A 6,432-nucleotide genomic window follows, 5' to 3' on the forward strand; every position below is an offset into this window, starting at 1 on the left:
TCATGTGGTCAGCCTGACTAAGCTGCTTCTGGTGAAACCAGAGCAGCGCAAGGAAACGCCGTTTACCTTTCCGCCAGAGTGGTACCTATTTATCTACTTGCACATTGACGTGCTTTTGAACTGCTAGGTTGGCAGGATCTGAGACCAAGCAACAGGATGTCACCCCATCGTGTGGATTCGAACCGCCGACCTTTGGGTCAGCAAGCCCATGAGGCACAGTGGTTTAGACCACAGCGCCACCCGCGTCTCATAGCTAAAAAGATCTCTGTTGTAGACCTTTGAAAGATTCATTCAGAGGAGATTATACTGGACTAGAATGGATTGTAGCAGGAAACCGCCCCCCCCCCCCAAATCATTCAGTTTGTACAAACTTTACACACACTCACACTCACACACTACATACACTACACTTCTATTATAAATTCATAGAAAATCAACCATACATCGGATTTGCACTGTTCCACTTTTATTTTACTCCATGAAGGAAGGACTACAAAATGGGGAAGGTTTGATACAGGCCAGGCCAGCACATCCACAGGAGCCCTGCCCAGTTGCTATGCCAACCCTTATGGTCCTAGACAGAAGACAATCAAGATCACAAAGAACTTGCATATGGGAGTGGATTCAGCATGGTCTGGAACAAAGGACAATGATCAGATCTTCCCTCAGGGGGCAGGAAACTGCGACTACCTTTTGTCTTCAGAAAATGACTCATGGGGAGGAGGAGAAGGGAACCAGCCAGGTGACAGGACACTCAGGTTACCACCACAACTCCTCCCTCAACCCCTCCTTTCTGTAATGTATGCATGATGTTTCTGGGGGTGGGCTTGACCTAGAGGATGGGAATTTCAAAAGTTTTATAAGATCTTGCACACCATTTTTCTGTGTCTTTCCTCTCTCCTGCAAGTGAGGGGAACACCCTGTTGCAACAGTTCAATAAAGGCCAAGCCTACAGGCTGCTGTTTTGCTCCAAGTTATCCTGGTTGGTGTCTTTGTTTTGTCCAAGGGAGCCCTCGGATTTTTCCAGTAACAGGATCAATATCGTGTGTTGCTATCCAAGCTTCAGGGCTAGCGCTTAATTCAGTCCTAGTAATAGCCTCTACTCCTTGTAGAGACAGGAGCTGACAAGGAAGCCAAGGGGAGTCTCTCTGATCTTTTCCCCAAGGCTTTCTGTGCTAATCTAGTCTTGCCCCAACAATGTATTTCTTGCGTCTCTCACATTGTCAATTTGGCTTATCTGTCCTTATCTTAGCACAACCATGTTTCCAAATAGCTTCCTGGCCTTGGGTTATCAACAATACCTGGATAACCAGTAGTTTAAATTAATATTTATTCAGGATTGTGTTGAGGCAACATGGGAAAGGTGGAAAGTTGGGATGCAGAGTAGAACAAATTACATCACCTTGCCAACAAAGGTCTGTATAGTTAAAGCTATGGTTTTCCCAGCAGTGATGTATGGAAGTGAGAGCTGGACCATAAAGAAGGCTGATCACCGAAGAATTGATGCTTTTGAATTATGGTGCTGGAGGAGACTCTTGAGAGTTGCATGGACTGCAGGAAGATCAAACCTATCCATTCTGAAGGAAATCAGCCCTGAGTGCTCACTGGAAGGACAGATCGTGAAGCTGAGGCTCCAATACTTTGGCCACCTCATGAGAAGAGAAGACTCCCCGGAAAAGACCCTGATATTGGCAAAGATGGAGGGCACAAGGAGAAGGGGATGAGAGAGGATGAGATGGTTGGACAGTGTTCTCGAAGCTACAAACATGAGTTTGACCAAACTGCGGGAGGCAGTGGAAGACAGGAGTGCCTGGCGTGCTCTGGTCCATGGGGTTACGAAGAGTCGGACACGACTAAACGACAACAACAAACACTGTTAGTGTTGCTGTAGGTGTGGCAATCTGACTGTGTTATGGATGAGGATGTTAAGAGAGGAGGGAGAGGCTTCAGCTTCAAGATAAAAGGGGGAAATGTGTGTTTGGGACACAGGGTTAAGCCCCGCCTGCCTTTGTTTCATATTCAACATGGTAATAGAGACCGATAGGGTTAGGTTCATTATTGCGCATAAGATTATCACCATCATCATCATAATCAATTTGCAACTCTAAAGTACGAAGAAGAGAATTAAGAAATGAAATTATTGCATGTGAGAATTTGAGTCCCACTACACATTATATTTTGATATATGGCATATTTCTCTCAATATGCAGAAAACTCCTTTATCTTGCAGTGGATGTGAGTTTCCCCAAGAATAGCTGTGCTGCATCAGTCCAAGGGTCTATATCTAATCCAGCACCCCATTTCCTGTAGTTGACAACCACATGCCTCTGATGAACTTCAAGCAGCCCTTTCTGGCTGCAGTTCCCCAGCAGCTGGCATTCAGTGGCAGGGTACTGTACCTTGATCCTGCAGCGATGGGGAGGCTGTGGTCCTCCAGATGTTGCTGGTCTTCAACTCCCACCATACCTGATCATTGGCTAATGGGAGTTGGAGTCCAACCACATTTGGAGTGTCACACAGATGCCCCATCCCTGGTACAAATGGCCGTCAAATGTCTGAAAGACCATCTCCTTCCCTACTTCCCCTCCCAGGTGTTAAGGCCAGTGGAGAAGGCCTTCTTGATAGTTCCACTTCCCACAGAAGTTCAGGTGGACGGCCTAGAAGATGAGAATCTCTGTGGCAGCCCCTAAGTTGTGGAATTCCCTCCCCACAGAGGTGTGGCTTCTTCATTGTACAACTTTAAGTGACCGTTGAAGACGTACCACTTTACCTATGACCCCTGAGATGTGTGTTTTCTAGGCCCACTCTATTCCTGTGACTGATGTTTTGCCTATCCTTAATTAACAATTTTAAATTGCCGTCACCTACACTGCGACCTGCTTGGTGAAGGACAGGTAATAAATTTAATCATCACCATCATCATATCTTGCAGCCATGAAGTCTGCCAGCAAAAAGCATTTCTGCCATTTGATCTTCTACAGTGAACACATTTTATCATTCTAACCCAATTCCTCGCGGCTTGTTGGTCTGCTGGGTTGCTTCCAACCAGGCCAGGTTTCCTGTGCGTATAAGCTTACATGCTCCCGGAATGTGATCTGGATGACAGCCCTACCGAGGAAAGGGGGCAGGAGCTACTGTTAACTCAGCCAGGTCATGCCTCTGCAAGCTGGAATTAGCCAATATCGCTCCAAGATGACTTACTAAGGCTCTTAGAAGCAAATATTGCACAGGTGGAACTCCACTGGAGGCAAAGGAGATCACATCAAGAAATGATCTAGGGTCACTCACGATCCCATTAAGACTTCCTAGCTTGCGGAAGGCTCTGCTGCTGACGTACATCTTTCTAATTATAACTAATACCTTATTGTGAATCTTCTTCCTTCAGTATTTATGGGAATAAGAGTGCTTCAAGGAAACAGCTCCAGACTTTCACCAGAAAAGAGCAGAGTTCCATGCAGAAGTGATTTCGTGAATCTGGATGCTATAGGATGGGCACTTTATAAAGTGGTAATTTGCTCATTCTGTCACTGATTATTTTTTTTTGGGGGGGGGACACTATATAAATGTTCAAAGTCAGAATTCTGGATGAGCTAGTATCAATCCCTGATAAACACTGCCCCTATTTTGCCTCTTAGGGAGCAGCATAGAAGCCAGTTCCTAGGGGCCGAGGGGTTTTTGCCCCCCAATAAAATATTTGAGGGGGCCGCCCCCCCAGGTTGATGGACATTGTGCATCCACCACATCATGTGATCGATTATGTGGGGTGGAGCTTACCTGGGCCCCTCCAATATTTTATTCAAGTTGGCACCCCTGAGAAGCATCACCATTTGACCCAAGCACACATCCATAGGTGTTGTGGAAACCTGAGCATGACTACTAAGAGACCATTCTGTACATAGCTTGACCATTTTAGTTTGAAATGATAGCTGGCATCATGTTACAGTGGTAGCTCAAGTTAAGAACTTAATTCATTCTGGAGGTCCGTTCTTAACCTGAAACTGTTCTTAACCTGAGGTACCACTGTAGAGGACTCTTAAGTGATTGCAGAAGTAATGCCCTCTTGCTTTTAAAACAATGCAGAACAGGGAGAGTCCATGGATACAACTGACAGAAAAGAGGTTAATAGTTCGCTGTAATAGAGGAATGGGCAATGGTGGTGGTTGTTTTCCTAAGAGGCCCAAATGACTACCTGTAATTTTGATGTGAAATATAATTCTGCTGCTTTTGCCGGTTCATTCTCTTACCAGAAGGGGGAGCATGTTTTCCATTAAACAGTGCTGTATGCATAGACTGAAATGTGGGAACAGCTACAAGGAGGGGGGAAAGGCAGGAGCAGGCAGTGAATAGATGTAGTTGGCAATTTGTTTGGTGGTGTGTTTTTTTAAGGGACAATTTTCAAGTTGAACAAAAGCTGAAAGGCTGGCTCTCCCTATTGCCTCACTTTTGCGTCAGTGCTGAGTAACAGTTTATTCTCCTCCGTTTGAGTCCTCCCCATATGACTTAGGCAGGGAATCAGCCCCCGAGATGCACATTTTCAGAACGCCGGCAGAGCCATTTCTGCTATAAACATTGAGGGCAGGAGGGCTGTTTTCATCCACATGGGGAGCATGAACATGAATAATAAGGAAGGGCATTGCCAACAGTACCAAGGGTGGAAAAACTCTTTATGTGGTTCTTGGAAGAAATCAGGTCCAATCCACTCATTACTTGCACAGCATGACAGTCACTGTGGCATAGCTGTTCCTACATCACCCCGGTCATATGCCTGAAGAAGTCATATGCCTGAGACTGGTCCAGTGGTTACTTTGCACACCAACAATTCTAGCATCCCAAGGTGAGTGCACACCAACATAGCAATACAGATGAGTGGTTCTCAATTTCAGTTTCTCTTGATTTCTCATTTCCCAGTTTTAAGTTCAGGTCTTCACATTTCCACATCTGTTTTTTTTTTTAAGTTTATCAGCATTTTATTGCAAATTTCTCCCAATATATTCATTTTCCTATGCAATTTTGCCTAATATACACATTTTTGCAACCCTAACCCTAACCCCCCCCCCCCATTTAACACATTCTGGTACATTGTTTTTGGTGATAATCTGCATTTTACTCTGGTATACACATTTTAACTTGGCTGGAGAACTGCGCTGCAAAAGTCAGAGAAGAATGGCTTTTCAAACATGAGCTCCAGTACTTGACTTCTGCCTCTAATGGCTTCACCATGTCAGGCACACTGAGCTTTAACAAAAGACCCTGAGCCAACCTAAATGCAGGTTTTATCTCTTAACTGGAAATGCAAACAACTTTCCAAAGAGGCAGTTTACCATTGGAACTGCTTGCATGAAAAAACAAAAACCAATCTTGGGAAAAGGCCCTGAAGCCTTAGCTTTAATCCTTTCCTCATTCTCCAAATGTGCCCTTTATCATCTGTCACAAACAAACTTGAAAGCCTTGTTATCACCTTATTTACTTGCCAGAGCAAAGATGGGGGTGTCTGTGAGGTACCCTGAAATGACATCAGCACTCCTGCTCTGAAGGGGAGAGGAAGGTGAAGAGCTGTGCTTCTCCTCCACTACCTCGCTGCCTTTAAATACAGTGGTACCTCGGGTTACATACGCTTCAAGTTACATACGCTTCAGGTTACAGACTCCATTAACCCACAAATATTGCTTCAGGTTAAGAACTTTGCTTCAGGATGAGAACAGAAATTGTGCTCCGGTGGCACAACAGCAGCGGAAGGCCCCATTAGCGAAAGTGGTGCTTCAGATTAAGAACAGTTTCAGGTTAAGTACGGACCTCTAGAACGAATTAAGTACTTAACCCGAGGTACCACTGTACAAGTAGATTTCATGTTACACAGGGGTTACAGTCCTGGCTGTCATTGTTGTTGTCGTTTAGTCGTGTCCGACTCTTTGTGACCCCATGGACCAGAGAATGCCAGGCACTCCTATCTTCCACTGCCTCCCGCAGTTTGGTCAGACTCATGTTTGTGGCTTCGAGAACACTGTCCAACCATCTCGTCCTCTGTCGTCCCCTTCTCCTTGTGCCCTTCATCTTTCCCAACATCAGGGTCATTTCCAGGGAGTCTTCTCTTCTCATGAGGTGGCCATGCATATATGCAAAAATCACACAAAGTTAGATGATACCTATAATGGACCTGCATCCCAACCTGTCCAAAGCCAGCACTGAGTGGGCCTTCTCCACACACCCCACACCCCCAGCACAAGGCAGAGAGCTTTTTGAGCTTACCAGGCTCTAGGAAAGTTGCAAGGGTTCCCACGAGCAGTGGTGTAGCGTGGGTTGTCAGCACCCGGGGCAAGTAATTTGCACCCCCTAACCCGTGGATTTGCGCCCCCTAACCTGTGGATTTGTGCCCCCTAACCCTAACCCCCAGATGTTGCGCCCGGTGCGGCCGGGCCCCCCTGCACCCCCCAC

This window comes from Podarcis gaigeae (assembly GCF_964106915.1).
Source record: "Podarcis gaigeae genome assembly, chromosome: 3".
Taxonomy (NCBI): Eukaryota; Metazoa; Chordata; class Lepidosauria; order Squamata; family Lacertidae; genus Podarcis; species Podarcis gaigeae.